Here is a 20475-nt window from a genome sequence, read left to right as displayed (position 1 = left end):
GGGGTTTCTATTCTATTCCATTGGTCTATGTGTCTGTTTTTGTGCCACCATATGAGGACTTTAAGAGACAAAACAGATGAACATATGGGAAGGGAAACAAAAATAATATAAAAACAGGGATGGGGACAAAACAGAAGAGATTCATAAATATGGAGAACAAACAGAGGGTTGCTGGAGGGGTTGTGGGAGGGGGGATGGGCTAAATGGGTAAGGGGAATTAAGGAATCTACTCCTGAAATCATTGTTTCATTATATGCTAACTAATTTGGATGTAAATTAAAAAAAAAAATGTCTGGTCAGGGGTTTTGGTTCTTAAAAAAAATTAGAGTATAATTTTAAAATATTGTATCCTGTGTTTGCTCAGATAAATTTTTGGTTAAGTTTTCCTTTTTTTTTTTTTTTTAACGTAAGCAATTCTCAATTGTCCATGATATTGTGGTCAGGGAAAACATGGGTAACAAATCCAAGGACAGGAAATTTTTAGTCCTTAATAGGCCCCATTAATTCTGTATCCTCCAGCATTAGCCTATGACCTTCACCTGGTGATGACTGTTTCATTTCTTTTTACTTCTTTGTTCATTAAAGATTCTTGTGGATAATGAAATAGAAGAACAGGGACAGAAGGCCTCCATGATTAATCAATGAACTGGGTAAACAGTCCTCGCAACTGAGAATTTATTAGGTAGTGAAATACTGTATTTTAAGTACTGACTATCCAATTTTTAAGTCCTAACCTTGTTTTAGAGCCTCAGCCTTTAATTTTTCTAGCAAGTTGGTACTTGGACAATATAAACTCTTAGTCCTACCCAAGGAGAGTCTATTATTTCAAATCATGCAATACATTTCATGAAAGTACACATTAGTTTTAGTTTTTTAAGGGAAACAACTAGTGCCATTCCCCCCCTCCTTCATTAGGGAGATAATTACTGAGGTATCTTTTATGTCTAATGTATTGTCTGCAAAATAGGTAATGAAGTTTCAGTGTCTACCAACTTGCAGAAGAGTACCTGCCACGCCTTGCATGGGGTTTGTATGCATTTACATGCATTAAACAATTAAAAAAAGGAAAGACTCCACCAAAAAATTGGTAGAACTGATGCATGAATTTAGTAAATTTTCAAAAAAACTAACATACAGAAATCTGTTACATTTCTATACACCAATAATGAAGCAGCAGAAAGAAAAATCAAGGAAGCAATCCCATTTAATTACATCAAACCCATAAGATACCCAGGAATAAATCTAAAAAGGTGAAAGACCTGTAGTTTGAAAACTATAAAATGATGAAAGAAACTGAAGATGACACACAAAAAAATGGAAAAACATTCATGCTCATGGATTGGAAGAACAAATATTATTAAAATGTCTATACTACCCAAAACAATCTATATATTAAATGCAATCCCTATTAAAATACCAACAGCATTTTTCACAGAGCTAGAACAAACAATCCTAAAATTTGTGTGGAATCAGAAAAAAAACCCTTATAGCCACAGCAACCTTGAAAAAAAAAAAAGCTGGAGGCATCATAATTCTGGACTTCAAGTTATATTACAAAGCTGTAATCATCAACACAGTATGGTACTGGCATAAAAAAACAGACTCATAGAACAATGGAACAGAATAGAAAACCCAGAAATCGACCCACACTATATTATCAACGAATCTTTGACACAGCAGGAAAGAATATCCAATGGGAAAAAAGAGTCTCTCCAACAAATAGCTTTGGGAAAACTTGAAGCAACATGGAAACAAACCAGACCACTTTCTTATACCATACACAAAAATAAGTTCAAAATGAATTAAAGACTTAAATATGAGACAGGGAACCAGTAAAATCTTAGAGGAAAACCATTAAAATCCTAGAATCCTAACTTCTTTGACATCAGTTGAAGTAGCTTCTTATTAGATATGTCTCCTGAGGCAAGGGAAACAAAAAAATAAACTATTGGGACTTCAGCAAATAAAAAGCTTCTGCACAGTGAAGGAAATAAGCTACAAAACTTAAAGGTAACTACAGAAAGGAGAAGATATTTGCAAATGACATATGAAGGGTTAGTATCCAAAATCTAAAAAGAACTTACCGAACTCAACAGCCAAAAACAAATAATCCAGTAAAAAATGGGAAGAGATATGAAAAGGTATTTTTCCAAAGAAGATATACAGATGTCCAACAGACATCTGAAAAGATGCTCAACATCCCTCATTATCAGGGCCATACACATCAAAACTACAATGAAATATCACCTCACACCTGTCAGAATGGCTAAAATTAGCAACACGGGAAACAGATGTTGGTGAGGTTGTGGAGAAAGGGGAACCCTCTTACACTGTTGGTGGGAATGCAAAGTGGTGCAGCCACTCTGGAAAACAGTATAGAGGTTCCTCAAAAAATTAAAAATAGTACTACATCATGATCCAGCAATTGTACCACTAGGTATTTACCCAAAGGATATAAAAATACTAATTTAAAGGGATACATGCATCTTGATGTTCATAATGGCATTATCAATAATAGCCAAATAATGGAAAGAGTCCAAATGTCCATCAGCTGATGAATGGATAAAGAAGATATGGCGCACACACAAACACACACAAACACACACACAATGGAATATTACTCAGCCATCAAAAAAATGAAATCTTGCCATTTGCAGTGACGTGGATGGAGCTAGAGAGTATTGTGCTAAGTGAAGTAAGAGAAAAGCAAATACATATGATATCCCTCATATGTGGAATTTAAGAAACAAAAAAAAAATGAGCAAAGGGGAAAAAAGAGAGACGCAAACCAAGAAACAGACTCTTAACTATAGAGAACAAACTGATGGTTATCTGAAGGCATGTGAGTGGGGAGATGAGTTAAACAGGTGATGGGGATCAAGGAGTGCACTTGTCATGAGCTCTGGGTGTTGTCTGGAGGTATTGAATCACTAAATTGTACACCTGAAACTAATATTATACTATGAATTAACTGACTGGAAATTGAATAAAAAGCTAAAAAATATGAAGCGAAATAAGTACAGTAAAAAAAAACCCAGTTACTGCTATGGCTAAAAAAAAGCAATAAAAAAGGAAGCAGTGGTTTTTATTTCTAAATTTTTGTGGAATTTAAACAGCTTAGCTATAAAATGATTAAAACGAAGTGTCCTGGGAGCACTAGTTAAAAATATTAATTGGTAATAAGAATTTTTATTTACTAGTACTGCCTTTAGAGTAGTTTGTTCTAGACTCTTCAGTATGACAGGTCCTACGATATGTCATCCTCATCTTTTAGACCATGAGCAAATGTCTGCTGCCACCTACAAATGAGTTTTTTCAACTTTAGTTGAGATTCTCCTGAAAGCGACTTCTAGGGTTCTTGGTACTTGTGTACAGAATAGTGCACCAACTTAATGATTGTGTGTTCTAAATCCAGCTGATTTGAAACTTATTGTTGTATGAAAAACTGCATTGGATGGACTCCTATATTTGTAGCTGCTCCTGCCTATTTTGGTACAATTATAATCATGAGTTCTGGGTCCTTTTGAGCTGGTGTCTTTACGATTTGAATTTTAAGTGTGCTAAACTGGACTTCTACTTTCTTAAAAATTTTTTTTTTAATTCTTTATTTTTGAGAGACAGAGAGAGAGAGAGAGAGAGAGAGAGAGAGAGACACACACACACAGACAGTGTGCGGGTGGGGAAGGAACAGAGAGAAAGGGAGACACAGAATCCGAAGCAGGATCCAAGCTCTGAGCTGTCAGCACAAAGCCCAACACCGGGCTTGAACTCATGAACCACAAGATCATGACCTGAGCCGAAGTCAGGCGCTTAACTGACTGAGCCACCCAGGTGCCCCTGTACTTCTACTTTCTGATGAAATAGTTATGCCGACTAGAATCAGTTTACATTAGACAGTCCATAGAGAATGTGTTGTTATCCTGCAAAAAAATTATACTTGCCTTAACATCAGAAGTATGTTCTCCACTAATGTGACTGTCAAAATTTTGGAATAAAGATAAAATGTAGAGGTGAATGAATATAGTTTCTCAGATCTTTGAGCTTGAGTGACATTTACAGTCTACTCCCCGTTTCAAGAAGTTGAGGAGGGGAATTCAACTGCTCCAAACTAATAGTAATACTCCCTTAACATTTAAAATCCTTGGCACTTGCTACTCAAAGATCAAGGACATTTAAATTGGCATTATTTTGGTTTCTAAATTAAAGAGGAAGTAATTTATGAATTTCTCTCTTGGACTTTTTTTTTCTTTCAAAAACCACATAGAAAGGTAGAAAGAATTCTATAATGAACCCCCATATACATCTCATCCAGTTAAAACCGTATTAAACCCATGGGTGAGTTTGTTTTACCCATCCTGGGTTATTTTGAAGCAACTTCCAGACATAAATTAATTTCTTTTTTTTTTCATTTTTTTTTTAACGTTTATTCATTATTGAGACAGAGAGAGACAGAGCATGAATGGGGGAAGGTCAGAGAGAGAGGGAGACACAGAATCTGAAACAGGCTCCAGACTCTGAGCTGTCAGCACAGAGCCTGATGCGGGGCTCGAACTCACGGACCACGAGATCAGGACCTGAGCCGAAGTCGGACGCCTAACCGACTGAGCCACCCAGGCGCCCCAATTTCATTTTTTAAAGTACTGAAATATGTATGTCTAAAAACCCCTTCCTATTTTAATATGAAAGAGGAGCGACAGGTTATCAGTTCTAAAAAAAACCTAAGGAAGTGTTTATCATTAACATGTTTTTATTTCTCTTGGGTAAATGTAAATGCACATTAGTGGGATTCCTGAATTTTATGGTTAGCATATGTATAACTTTGTAAGAAACTTACAGATCTTTTCTAAGTGAATGTAGCATTTTGCATATTCACCAGCAATGTTGAAAAGTCCCATTTGCTTCACATATAGGTCAATCCATTAGTATTGTACAGAAATGCAACGGGTTTTTGTATTTTACCTTGTACCCTAAAACTTTGCTAAATTTATTAGTTCTAACAGTTTTTTTTGGTGGTCTTTAGGCTTTTCTATACATAATATCATGCCATCTTCAAAGAGTGACAATTTTCATCTTCCTTTTCAATTTGGGTGCCTTTTATTTCTTTTTCTGCTTAATTGCCATGGCTAGGACTTCCAATACCATGTTGAATAAAAGTGGGGAGAGTGGGCATTTTTGTCTTGTTCCTGATCAGAGAGGAAAAGCTTTTGGCTTTTCACCATTGAGTATGATTTAGCTGTAGACTTGTCATGCATGGCCTTTATTATGTTGAGGTATGTTCCCTTTATACCCACTTTATTGAGAGTTTTTATCATAAGTGGCTCTTGAATTTTGTCACATGCTTTTCCCACATCTGTTGAGATCCTCATGATTTTTTTTTTAAGGTCTAAGAAATTTTATTTTGTTTTATTTTATTTTTTTTAATATATGAAATTTATTGTTAAATTGGTTTCCATACAACACCCAGTGCTCATCCCAAAAGGTGCCCTCCTCAATACGAGATCCTCATGATTTTTATCCTTCATTTTGTTAATGTGGTGTATCACATTGGTTGATTTTCAAATGTTGTACCATCCTTGCATCCCTGGATGCAAATCCTTCTTGGTGTAGGATGCTTTTACTCTATTGGTGGTTTGCATTCTTAAATTTATTCTAAGTAAGAATTGTACACAAAACAGGCATATTATTTTCACACAAAAACTGGCACCGCAATAAAAATATTTAACACTTTTGCCATGAAACTCAAAAGATATTTGAAAAACTTCTCAAGATGTTTACTTTAAGTCACTGGATTCTTTAATATTTGTAGTCCATGCTTGCTCAATTATAATTTATAAAGTATATTACAATTATATTGCTCATTATACTATCCATTATGCTTATTATATATTTAAAACTTTTCTGAAAATTTTATGTTCTCCAAAAAATAACTTTTAAGTAACTTATGTAGCTCTCAGCAGTACTACTATAAAACCAAAATTGTGTTTTCAAATAGCAAGTACTCAAGCCACACCATTTCTGATTACAGATATAATGAGCATTCAGTTTTACAAATGGCTCTCTTTCACTCCTTGCTCCTATTTTAATATGCCAACCATCACTGATATCCCAGAGTTTTCCTGTAACAGATTCATCCATAGCTTTGGGCAATAATTCTTCCTGTTTACAATTTCCAAAGTACTTTCCTGGACACAACTTCTGTTTCAGGTGAAGAGGCTAAATATTAAGCTGAAGTCTGGGCACTTTCTACTGGGGTTTTGAAAAAAGCCCATGACACCAAAGTCAAAAGTGTTTTGACCAACAGTGGAATCTGTATGTATCTACTGAGATTAGTCTGTGAAATACCAGGGTGTAATATGTTGACAGTAATATCTGTGCCTTCTAAACCATGGGCTAGTTCTCTGGCTAAAAAAAAAAAAAATGTTAGCCAGTTTGCTCCAACTATAAAAAAAGGTGTTTTTTTTTTTTTTAATGTTCATTTATTTTTGGGAGGGAGGGAGGGAGGGAGGGAGAGAGAGAGAGAGAGAGAGAGAGAGAGAAAAGAGGGGAGGGGCAGAGAGAGAGAGACAGAGGTCCCAAATGGGCTTTGCAATCACGGCAGAGAGTCTGATTGGGCTGAAACTGAAATTGACCGATGCTTAACTGACTTCAGCCACCCAGGCACCCCAACAAAGTTTTTATTTAGTTTTGTTGACATTTCAAGTCTTCGTAGTTGATGTCTCCATATTTATAAGGTTTGGAAAAAACTACCACAATTCTTCTTGGAGCTGACCTTTTGAGGAATCCAAGGAGAAGATTTGTGAGTAGGAAGTGCCCCAGATGGTTCACTGCAAACTGTGTCTCAAACTCATCTTTGGTCTTCATATACGAGCAATGGAAGATCCCTGCATTGTTGATTTAAGACGTCTAGTCGAGGCTCTTCCTGGAGCATCCCCTGACAGAAAACATGCACCGAGTGCAGCCTGGCCAGGTCCAGCTCCTTGACCACCAGCTCCCAAGCCTCATGACCTTGCCAGCACCGGCTAGGAGCCTGGTTTGGCAGAGCTCTTGGTGGAGTTGACCTGCCGCCTCCTGGGCTTGCTGGTGTAGATGCAAGTTTGCCGCTGCTCACGACCACCCATGCCCCTAGGCACAGCATTTCGCCACACGATCAGCACAGCCTTCTAGTGCATGAGGTCAGAGTCCTAGCCTCTGTGCAGCCACTGGAAACTGGGCCCCACCCAGTGTGGCCAGGAGGGCTGCTACTATAGCCACTGGGCCGAGGGGGCACCGGTCCCAGAACAGGACTTCCTCTTTCAATGTATTGTGGACCTGGGTTTGTTTTTACCTGGTGAAGATTTTTGGATTATGTTTATCGGGGATATTGGCCTGAAATTTTCTTCTCTTGTGGTGTCCTTGTCTGGCTCAGGTATGAGAGTAATTCTGACCGCATAAAATGAGTTTGGAAATATTCCCCCTGGTTCTGTTTTTTGGGAAGTTTGAGGATTGGTGTTAGTTTTTCTTTAAATGTTTGGTAGAACTCATTAGTGAATCCATCTTGTCCTGGCTTTCTGTTTGTTGAGATGTTTTTGATTACCAATTGAATCTCTTGACTAGTAATCAGTCTATTCAGATTTTCTATTTCTTTATGTGATAGTCTTGGTAGATTGTATGTTTCTAGGAATTTATCCATGTCTTCTAGGTTGTCAGATTTGTTGACATATAATTGTTGTTGGGAATATTTCTTGTGTTGAAATTTTCTGATATTGATGTAACCATGCTAGTGTTTTCCTGATACATCTTTTTTCATACTTTGGCCTTAAATTTTCTATGTTTAACTTTTTTATATTTCTTTTTGTTTTGTTTATTTATTTTGAGAGAGAGAGAGAGAGAGAGAGAGAGAGAGAGAGAGAATGAATATGAGTTGGGGAAGGGCAGAGAGAGAGAGGGAGAGAGAGAATCCCAAGCAGGCTTCTGCTGTCATCAAGGAGAGCCTCACTTGGGGCTCGATCCCACCAACCCTTAGATCGTAACCTAAACCAAAATCAAGAGTCAGAGGCTCAACCAACTGAGCCCCCCAGGTCCCCCTTACGTATATTTCTTATGACCAACATATAGTTGACTTCTATTTTCATGCAATCTGACAATCTTTGCATTTTGATTAGAGTGTTTAGGCCACTTAAAATTAATATAATTATTAATACAATGAGTATATATCTACCAATTTGTAATTTTTTTATTTGTCCCATCTGGTTTTTGTTCATTTCCCCCCTTTTTATGCCCTCATTTGAACTGAATATTTTAAATGATTCTTTTTTTCTTTACCATTGTCTCAGTTATGCTGCTTGTTTATTTTTCCTGTGGTTGATCTAGGGTATACAATGTATATCTTTATCTTAGCATAGCCAACCTTCAAATATTGTTATGCCCTCAATATAAAGAACCTCACAAAGTATATTTCCATTTACTCCCTCATCTTTCTCGTACTATTATTGTCTTACATTTTACTTCTACATATGCTGTAAACTCCACAGTACGTTGTTATTAACTTTGCTTTTAAGAGTCAGTTGTCTTTTAAGGTGACTAAAAATGACAAATAAATTTTGAAAATATTTGCTCACATACTTAGCATTTCAGATTCTCTTTATTTCTTTTTGTAGATTTAAATTTCTAAATAGCATTCTTCTCCTTTAGCCTAAATAATTTTGTCAATATTTCTTGTAGTGCATGTCTGCTGGCAATGAAACCCATCAACTTTTGTTTGTTGGAAGTGTTTGTTTTGTCTTTCCTTTTGAAAGATATTTTTCCTGTTTTTTTGTTTTGTTTTGTTGTTTTTTTGTTGTTTTTTGCTTTCAGCACTTTAAAAATTTACTTTATTAATTTATGGCTTCTAGAGTTTCTTATGGGACATTTTCAGTCAATCTTAACTATATTCCTCTGGATACAATGTGCCTTTTTTAGGACTACATTTAATATTTTTTCTTTATTATGGATTTTGAGCAATTTGAGTGTGATCTTCTTTGGTGTGGTTTACGATTTACGATTCTTTTTCCTAGAATATGTTGAACAGCTTGGATCTATGAATATATGTCAAAACCATATGTGAAATGGTTTGAGACCTTACCCAACTTGCAAACTAGTAGAGTTCCAAGGAGTACTTTATTATTCACAGCACAGGTATAAGGTAGAGTATGAGCATTCTCCTTAGTTCCGGTTCTCACACTGGTGATGTGATGCAGTCCAGGAGACATCTGAATGTTCAAGTAAGTAGTGTTATAGACAAGGTCCCTAAGCTTAGGTAACCCAAATCTTTATAATGAGCAGGAAGCATGCCTTTCCTTTGCACTAGAGAGTGGTAATATCTCTACCTTCTAAGACTGTAAGCAAACCTACCTTTTTGTCTAGAGGGAGACAGTCTATCTTCTAAGGTTGTTTGCTATGCAAACATCTTTCAAAACAATTCAGAACAAAGATAGCATCTCTGGTTGTAATGTAGGAATGTGAGAGACCCAGGGACAATTATTTCCCTATGATATATAGTTTTAATCAATTTTGGAAATTTTCCAGATAATGTTTTTTAAAATATTTTTTTCTGATGCCCTATTCCTTTTAGAACTACAATTAGATAAATTTTAGAATGCCTGATGTTTCTCCACATGTCATTTTGGCTGTGTTATTTTATTTCCAGTCTGTTTGTACTCTGTGATTTACTTTGGGTAATTCCTATTTCTATCTTTTCAAGTTTATCAGTCTTTTCTTCTGCAATATCTAATATATTATCAGTCTCTTACACTGTAGTTTTTATTGTAGAGATTTTTTTGTAATCTCTAAAATTTCTATTTGGCTGTATTTTATATCTTACATTTATGTCTCCATAATATGCATGTTTCTCTCTACCTTCTGGAACATTTAGAATATATAGTAAGGGTTTTAAGACTTTTATCAGTTAATTCCATCATTTCTGTCATTTATAACTATTTCAATTGGTTGATTTTTTTTTTCCCCTGGTTATTGCTCAGATGTTTCTGCTTCTTTGCTTGCCTCATAATTTTTGATTGGATGCTAAACATTGTGAATTTTACATTCTGGAGTCCTAGACATTATTTCATCCCTTTAGGAAGTGTTGGACTTTTTTTTCTGACATGCAGTTATTTGGAATCAATTTGGCCTTTCTTTGGCTTGATTTTAAGTTGGTTAGAATGGGTCAAGAGCAGTGTTTAGTCTAGGATTATTTTCACTTCACTAGTTAATGTAATACCCTCAAGAGAATTTTATCTGATGCCAATGTATTGTGAGGTCTTTCCACTGTGGCTGGTGGGAATATAAACAATTCCTGGCCCTAGTGAATTTTGGTTTGTTACTTTCCATTGGTTCTTTTACCACCCTCATCTTCTTATTCATATATGTATGTGTGTATGTATGTATGTATGTTCATATATGTGTGTGTGTGTGTGTGTGTGTGTGTGTGTGTGTGTGTGTGTGTTTAGATTCAAGGGAATTGGATCACTCTGTATATTTCTGAGTTTCTCTCTCTCTGTAGCTTCTTTCTCTATGACTGTGCCTCAGAAGCTGTAACTGCCTTGGCTTCTCTGGACTCTGGTCACTATCTCTTCAACTCATAAAGGCTGTAGGGCTTTATCTGGATTCTCCCTCCCTGCAGGACCTGAACAATTAGGCAGTGACCTGGAGGCATTGGTAGGGCTAACCTCATTTGTTTCTTCACTCTTAAAGATAACTACTCTTCACTATCTATTGTCTAATATCTAAAAATTACTATTTTATATAGTTAATCTGCTTGTTTATGTTAGAAGGGAAAATCAAATCCTTTTTACTTTATTATGTTTGGAGGCAGAAGTTTGTCATTCCTTCTTAATTTATTAGCTTGGATAATTCTAAAAGAGTAAACTCCTTTCATCAACTTGGTTATCCTGAGTATAGTCTATATATAAAAGGTTAGATTCTTTACTCATTTACAAAATGACACGTTTCTTAGTACATCCTAAAGGACAGAAGTGGGTTTTTTAAGGATTATGTATTCATAATAATAGCTTTGATGTTTTAATATTGAAGTTGTTATTATCATGGATGTTCAAATTATCTCTCCTTTCACCAGTGCTAGACTCTTCAGTTTGATGCTTGTATCCTTTTGACACAATTTAATAGTCTTTGAATACTATCTTGCTTTTCTGTTATGACAAAATCCAATGTAGATGCTAAGAGACTCCTTGATTCCTTCAATCGTGTCTCCATTAATTTTATCTAGTCTGGAACTACTCATATAAGAACAATTTGGAGATGGACAAAACTGCCATCATTATAGATAATTATTCCACATGTTCTGAAAGTGACAGTACATTACAATCTATCAAGTTCTGAAAAATGGCTGGGATATTACACAAATCAAAGGGCATCATTAGGTAATGAAATCATACAACTTTGGATAATTCAGATATGGGTTATTTTTTGGACAAAAGGAATAAGAAAAATGGAACTCAAGATAAAACTGAATGGAAAGATGATTATAGAGGGTCTGGGAAGAGTGGCAGAAACATAGTTTGAAGGAATGGAATTAAAAGCAGAGATATATAATGTAAAGGGTATGTTTAAAATGGTAGGCAGATGGGCCACCTGGGTGGCTCATTTGGTTAAAACATCCAACTTAGGCTGAAGTCATTCATGATCTCACAGTTCATGAGTTCAAGCCCTGCATCGGGCTCTGTGTTGACAGCTTGGAGCCTTGAAGCCCGCTTCAGATTCTGTGTCTCCCTCTCTCTTTGCCATACTCCTCTCACACTCTGTCTCTGTCTCTATCTCTCTCTCAAAAATAATAAATAAACATTAAATAAAATAAAATGGTGGGTAGAAGGCAGAGCCTGAGGGTCCCCAAGGCACTGGAGCTCTTAGCAGGAGGCAGCCATAACTGTACTTGGGAAACCTCATTATATTCATGATGGCACCATAATAAATGGATTTGGGTAAATGAGGCTGATGATGAATGACATGAAGTTACATTAATCTGACCCATGTTTCTTTATTATAGATCTCCAACCAATACAGAGACAGAACATTCTTCTTTGATAATCAAGGTGTTCTCTGAATGGTGTTAGAATTTTGTTCCTCTAATTTCCCCTTTTATAATGTGCTGTTCAGTCCTTTTATGATAGCACACTCTTTCTTCACGCAAGGCACCACATAATTAATAAGGTTAAATGGCTAGAATCACAATTTTGTCACATTTCCTTGAATTTATACCTTTATACTTAGGCTTTTGGATGCACTTGAAACTGTCAATCTGAGATTGAGAGTCTCTTGGATGGTGTTGTTGGTAGAGATGACGTCTTATCATTTCAGTTTGATTCTTTTATTTTTTTTTTAAATCAGATATAATTGACATAAAATTATTTCAGTTTCAAGTATACAACATAATGACTTAATATTTGTGTATACTGTAAAATGATCAACACAGGAAGTCTAGTTAACATCCATCATCATACATAATTAGTTTTTCTTCTTGTGATGAGTCCATTTAAGATCCGGTCTCCTAGCTACTTTTAAATATGCAATACAGTATTGTTAGGTATAGTCACCATCCTATACCTTACATCCCTATGATTTATTCATTTTATAACTGAAAATGTATAACTTTTGGCCCCCTTCACCTGTTTTGTCCACTCCCCATCCCCACCACTGGTCTGTGGTCTATATCTGTGAGCTCACTTTTTGTTCTGTTTTGTTTTGTTTTGTTTTGTTTTTTCTTTAGATTCCACATATAAGTGAGATCACATGGTATTTTTCTTTTTTTGTCTGACTTATTTCACTTAGCATAAGGCTCCCAAGGTCCATTCATGTTATCACAAATGGCAGGATTTCTTTTTTATTTTTATGGCTGACTGATATTCCTTTCTGTGTGTGTATATATATATATATATATATATATATATATATATATATAGAACCATACAGTGGACCTAAGTGTCCACTGATGAATGAATGAATGAATGAAATTTCATTCATTCTTTCATTCATCAGTGGACACTTAGGTTGCTTCCATATCTTGGTTATTGTAAATAATACTACAGTGAACATGGGGGTGCATATATCTTTTCAAATTAGTGTTATTATTTTCTTCAGAAAATACCCACATGTAGAATTGCTGGGTCATATGATAGTTCTATTTTTATTTTTTTGAGGAACTTCTGTAATGTTGCAGTTTAATTCTTCCTAATTGCACTCTCTGGTGGTAACTTAAACTTCAGATTAGGGATTAACACTTTCTGTTCTATATACCTTCATTATAGATATTTATAGGGTTTCTGAGAGTCAAATAAATAAATATTTATAGAGTATATACTGTTTCAACTTAATTCTGATACAAGCCTAAATGGAATCCATGTTGTAAACATCAATTATGTTTTATTGATTTTATTTTATTATAACACTTAGCTTTGTTCATAATTTCCTGATTGTGTTTTGATTTTTATGTATTACCTTTGCCAAATAGGTATACTATATGGTATAATTTCACTCTTTATATTTTATTTTTTCTCAGTATTGGAAAATTAATTGAAAAAGGAAAGCTAAAGTAGCTAAGAAGGCATTTTATGTGTTTTTTTTTCTGTATTAATTTTCTTTTGGCTATTATATTGCTTAATACTTCAAGCGTTCTTCCATAAACAGACAATGATTATAAAGTAAGCCCATTTAACAACATGAATTTAAAATTCTGAGCCAAAGGTTGACTCCCCTTATTTTTAGCCATATATTCTTTTTATCACGTTACATTACTACATTTCTATTATTTGAATATATGGCTTTTCCTCCCATTTATGCTTTCCTTTGAGGATAGAAGTCTTACTTCAATTATAACAATTTAGGTGCATAGAATGCCTACTCATGGTACATATTATGGTAAGCATTTATAAAGATTATTTTATTTAATTCTTGCAGCAACCTCATAAAGATAGGTATATTTATGATACTTAACAGATGTGAACATTTAGGATTAAAGCACTCTTGTAACTTTCCCCAAAATACACATTTGGTGTCAAACCTGGGCTCTCTGATACCAGAATTCATAATGTTATTGACTATGCTTGTGATAGGAATATTAGTGGGAGTGATAACACTTGTAGTTAAGCACTTATGGATTAAGTGTATAGATAGATAAGTGGATAAATAGAGATGTATTTAGATATAGACAGCAAGAGAGAGAGAAAGAAAGAGAGAGAGAGATTATCATTATGCTTTTAGTATATGTGCTGCCGAAGCGAGCACTATCATTATGCTTTTAAATGAGTCTTGGAACTTGCTGTTTGTAGCATTTACTTGGGGCACTGCATCAGTTTCTGATTTATGAATTCGGATACATGACATTATCTCCCATTTGATTATACTTTCATTTGAGGACAGGAGTCTTACTTTAATTGTAACAAATTCGGTGCCTACTCCTTCTTACTTTTAAAAGTTTAATTGAAAGCTGCTTGTAATGCTGAGGAAAGCCTGATGTACATAGACACTGAAATCCTCCACATTCACAGAGAGACTGTATTTAAAAAAAATAAATATATTAGTGAATTTGTAAAAAGTGAAATGATGCCATTTCTTTTAAATCATGGCTAATCTGGAAAATTGTTATATAACCATGCCTTTTAAATATTCAGTTTTTATATATCATCTATCATATTAACATAAACATAAAAATCAGTCTAGAAAGATATACAGCAGGTTATTAACAGTGGTTATTGCTAAGTGGAGGGACTAAGGATGTTTTCACTTTCTTTTCTTTTTTTTTTCCTAAGTAAACACAATGGATATGTATTGGTACAGTTGTAGGAAGAAAAAACAATAGAAGTTATTCTATATTTTATTTTATTTATTTATTTTTAAGTTTTTAAATTTACTTTGAGAGAGAGTAAGTACAAGGCTGGGAAGAGGAGCAGAGAGAAGGAGAGACAGAATCTCATGCAGGCTCCATGCCATCAGCGCACAGCCCCATGTGGGCTCGAACTCAAGAACCGTGAGATCCTGACCTGAGCTGAGATCAAGAGTCGAACACTTAATTGACTGTGGCACCCAGGCACCCTGAAGTTATTCTTTATTTTAAAGAACCATCCACATTATACATGATCCTTCACTCTGGCAGAGAAATTCAGGGCTGACCCTGTAGAGGTCATGGTTGGGGCTGGGACCGTTTGGTGAGTGCAGTACTTGCTTAAGTGCAAGACTTAAAGGCAGGCCAGAAAACTCAGTAATGAAGATAATAAATAAATAAATAAATAAATAAATAAATAAATAAATAAATAAATTTTATTTAAATATATTATTTATTTTATATTCAAATATATTATTGTATTTATATATGTATATAATGGAAGTATAGCTGACGCACAATGTTACATGAGTTTCAGGCGTACAGCATAGCGATTTAACAAGTCTGCATGTTATGCTTCTGTCACCACTAGCATAGTTACTCAGATGACAATATTTTAAAAATCAAAATTAACACAGAAAACTACAATGTACAAAGTATCAGTATGTTAAATAAAGGCAGGTTCACATAGGGCTGGCATTAGGGTGAGGTGGGTGGGTTGAATTGTGCAATTGTGGTATGGGACCCGGTGTTTATGATGCATGTTTATCTCAGAGCTTTCTGTGAATTGTGTTTCTTTAGGGCAAGAAAATTATACACTTAATTTCCAGGAATCATTCTTGGGCTGGACATGGCTCTACAATGCTTGCTAATGTACCAAAAATAATATTCACTGAGTTTCCTGTAGTTCTGCCCTTGGTAGACTGGAGGTGTTTTAGAAACTGACTGTGGAGTAACTTGGCTGGTTACTTCTTAGCATATATAAAATACTGTTCCTCAAGCAATTTTTCAATGAACAAATCACTTTATAATAGCTTTGTACAAAATCATTTTTTGTGAAAGGAGAGAATAAGGGGCACTAAAAAAAAAAAGCATTTTGAAAGAGATACACGTGACTGAGCAGTACATATGAGCAGTCTTCAGGGAGTTCATGTTTTGTCTGTCTCTCTAGTGCTTTTAAATGGAGATGACAAAATAGACCCCATTCTCCATTTTCTGAGGTAAACATATTTAGTGGTTTTTGAGCAACAGAGGATTCTGATCTTTAAGGAGAAATCAATATGGTGCTCCTGTAGAAACTGCTTTCTGATGCAAAGAGAAGAACCCTAAATAGCTAGAGTTTTCATTTGGAAGGAAAACAGGTGGAGGAAAAAAATCATGAAAGAAGGTGAGAATTCATATTTCAAGGATAATCTTTAGATTCATTTTTAAAATCTTAACTGTATGAAAATTTCCCCAGTCACATCACCATGGAGGTATCTATATTCTTGAACAGGTATAGGTTATTTAGAAGTTATCATTTTCTTTCTTTTTATTCAGAGTTTATTCTTTTCTGAGCAGAACACCAAAATGACGTCTTTTCTGATGTTATTTGACACATGAGAAAAACTACAAAGTGAAAAATACTGCAAGTTCCCCTTGCCAAATAACAACAAAGAATTTTTGATTAAGATACGTATACAACCTAAGTGTCCATCAGTGGATGAATGGATAAAGAAGATGTTATATATACGTACAATGGAGTACTAAGCCACAAAAAAAGAAGGGAGTCTTGAAATTTGCGACAACACGTATAGTCCTTGGGGGCACTAAAGTTAAGTGAAAATGTCAGACGAAGACAAATACTGTATGATTTCACTTGTATGTGAAATCTAAAAAACAAAACAAGTGGCCAAACAAAATAAAACTCATAGATGCAGAGAACAGAATGGGGGGTGCTGGTTATCAGAGGGGAAGGAGGTTAAAGGATGGGTACAAAAGGTGAAGGGGGTCAATGGTGATAGATGGTAACTATTATGGTGATCACTTTGTAATGCATGCAAGTATCAAATTATTATGTTGTACACCTGAAACTAATAAAATGTTATATACCAGCTTTACCTCAGTTAAAAAAGAATTTGTGGTTAGAAATCCCTTTCCTGTAATAAAATGAAAACCTGGATTTATTTTAATAATAATTTTTACAACTCAGTACTCCTGTGATAATCTGTCAGCAACATGAGACTTAGTAATTCAAAGGTTGTTTCTGTTAATTAGTTTTACAACTGGATGGCTTGACTCTCTTGCTGCCATACGAAAACTAGCAGAGATGAATATGTTATGCCTAACAAAATAAATAACTCTGCCGAATTTGAAAAATGGACTCAATTTGTCTTCTCTGTTTTCAGTGGCAGATGCGAGATGACAGCTAAATGAGTGATCAGTCCATTTAAGAGGAAAATGTATATCAATATTGCCATCCATTGCCATCGAACACACATACATAATTTGATAGGCTGGCATACTTCTGTAGGCAAGCGATATAAATGCCACTAAAATTATGGTAATCTTGATGTAGGGTGAGGAACTTTGAGCCCTTGATCATTCATTTATCTAAGTACTGGAGATATTTACAAATTACTTCCGGGGAGAGTTTGGGCCTTGCCTTTGGACACTTTCTTACTCCCCTTCTATTCAAGACCTCTTTGGCAGGGTCTTCAACTATCCTCAGGCCAGGTGATTGTTAAAGCCACAGAGAAGGCATCACTTCCAGGTCCTTTCAGCCAATGTGAACACACACTCTCTCCTGTTCAACTTTCATTTACCCTGTACAGATTTATTGAAAGCTTGTGTCATGTAAGGATCTACACTGGGGGATAAGGCCATGTGAGTGAACAAAGGACTGTCAAATCTCATTTGAGAGAAAAGGAATTTATAGGAAAACATACAGACTGTGTATTCTTTGATAACAGTGGTTCCAAGTCATTTTTGGAGTGACAAACCCCTCTGAGAATCTGATAAATCTACATAGGCATTGTTCCCTGAAAAATTCTGATGTGTACAAACTGAACTGAATTTCACATTCAGCTTTTTGTACGTAATTTTTCAGTGAGGGTGAGATGTGAGGGTATGGACTCCAGTTCAAGAAATGCTGCTGTAGCTGTCCTCCTATCCATGTATTCAGGAGCAGACCACTTGGCCTTTAGGCCACCTGTCTTCTTGTGAAATTCTTTTTTTTTTTTTATCTTATTTTTAAAAAATTAAAAAAAATGTCCAGTTTTATTGACATAGAACTGACATACAGCACTGTGTAAGTTTAAGCTGTGCAGCATAATGGTTTGATTTACACGTATTGTGAAATGATTATCACAGTAGGTTTAGTTAACACCCGTCACCTCATACAGATACAATAAAAAGAGAATGTAAAAAAAGCAAAAATTTTTTCCTTGTGATGACAATTCTTAGGACTTACTCTCTTAACAGTGTTCCCATGTAGCCTACAGCAGTGTTAGCTATAGTCACCATGCTGTACGTTATATCCCTAGTACTTATTTATCTTATAAGTGGAAATTTATACCTTTTGACCACCTTCCTCCAATTAATTCCCCCTCCCCCATTCCCCACCTTTTGTAACCATGAGTCTAATCTCCTTTTCTATGAGTTTTGTCTTTTTTAGATCCCACATATAAGTGACATCATATGTATTTGTTATCTCTGACTTATTTCACTTAGCATAATGCCCTCAAGGTCCATCCACATTTTTGCAAATGGCAGGACCTTCTTGTTTTTTGCTTTTTGCTTTTGTTTTTTTAAATGACTGAATACTTTAAGCTGAGTTACTCTATAATGTTTTGCTGGCATGGGATACCATAACTTTGATGGACACTGACAACCCACACTGTGAAACTGATATTATGCCTACTGGACAGGTGTCTCTGAACACTGCTCACTGTAGTTAAACTGTTGTTTTATTAAGAGCACCGGATAAATGTTTCTTCAGAACTAATACTACAAACATTTGCTTTTTGGGCAACTGGATTGATTTGTAATTATAGACATGGTGAATAAAAGCCCTTAGGCTTACAGAAACTACTAAAATAACCCATTCACAGAAGTGATGAAATAGCTAGAATCAGGGACAAAAACATCTGTCTGTCTTCTCCCTAGCAGAGCACTGGACATCTTCATCGCAGAATTGGACCCTAGAGCCTAGACACTCTATGGAAGAGAGAATGTCCTGAGTAGTATCCAGGGCTCCTGGTGACCAGCAGTAGATCTGACAGTCAGGATTGTACTAGTGTCTTTATTGTCACAATAGTTTGGTTAAAAATGTTATCTTTTTGTACAAAAGATGTTGTTGGGATTGCTACTTTTGCTTTTAGAAAACCATAACAATGAAAAGTCATTGTGTGCATGTGTGTGTGCAATATATCAAATAGTAAACTAAGGTCTAAAATCCCATATCCTAGGGTTCTCAACTCTGGCTGCACCTGGACGGAATTACTGGGTTAAACATACACAGGGCTTGGCCCCACATCCAGGAGATTCTGATGTGCATCTATGGTTGAGAACCACTGTCTGGGTTAGCTGAAGAACCTGTCCAAAGCCACTTCAGGAATATATTGGTTCTTTTAGATAAAAGAAGATCCTTGATATTCCATATATTGGTAATGAGTGGTAATTCACTGACCATGGAAAAACGTCTTGAAAATATTTTAGCCAGTATGTATGTGAGAGAAGAGAGGAATAGCTTGGTATGGTAGGAATATCATAGGATTTGAACCTGAGTTTGATTAATATTCTAATCTCCTTCTACCTATCTAAGTAATCTTAGCCCCCTCTGAATTCAGCTACTTCTTCTGCAAAATGAAAATATTAGCACCTCATTTACTGAGTATCACTATCAAATGGGGGAGCTTTGTCAGCTACAAAGCAGTCTGCTAACACACAGAGAAGAAGGCCACGTGAAGACAGAGGCAGGGCCTGGAGCTATGCTGTCACAAACCACAGAACACCAGGAGCCACAGCACGGATGCAAGAGGCAAGGGAAGGGCTTTCTCCTCTAGAGTGTGGCCCTGGAAAGCCTTGATTTTGGGCTTCTGACATACAGAACTGTGAGAGAGTAAGTTTCTCTTGTTTAAAGACACCTGGCTTGGAATAATTTGTTACGGCAGTCCTAGGAAATGAACACACAGCTCAGTAGGAGAGCCTTTGCGAGGGGTGGTGGTCAGTGCAGGATGGCTGTTCCTGAAGGACAGGCTGCTTTGGGGTCTGACTCCTTACTTCTCCCAGTTTCTTCTTTTCCTCTGCTTTTGGACTCAGAGTTTTCCACCTGATTTCCATGGGAGCAGGCGTTAGCGCTCTTGTGTTGCTGTTGTGGTTGGGGGCAAACCTACGATGATGGGAGGAAACACAGGCACCATGTGTAGGATTTGTCTGTGAGGCCCAAATCACTTAAGACATGGAGTAATTTAAAAACACATAGGCATGGGAACTAACAAGTGCTGTGAAGGTTATTCTGTGCTTAACTGTAAAAATAAATAAGGCTGGTTTGCCATTGGGAGTATCATTGGCACACGAAGAATTAATATAATAATGTGCTTAAAAAGTGTCTTGTAATTGTGTTTGCACTATTGATTTGCTTAGTAAAT

At 35.8% G+C, this 20475-nt stretch overlaps 1 pseudogene; it reads right to left on the bottom strand.

Annotated features, from left to right (window-relative positions):
* LOC121031384 (retinol dehydrogenase 14-like) overlaps positions 1-7135 on the bottom strand; it is a 16931-nt pseudogene extending 9796 nt beyond the window's left edge.
* Positions 7136-20475: the final 13340 nt, after the last annotated feature.

Source organism: Herpailurus yagouaroundi, unplaced genomic scaffold (genome assembly GCF_014898765.1).
Source record: "Herpailurus yagouaroundi ecotype Mexico unplaced genomic scaffold, PumYag 141, whole genome shotgun sequence".
NCBI lineage: Eukaryota > Metazoa > Chordata > Mammalia > Carnivora > Felidae > Herpailurus > Herpailurus yagouaroundi.
The sequence above is the reverse complement of the archived record's forward strand: the minus strand, read 5'-3'. Positions and strand labels throughout refer to the sequence as shown.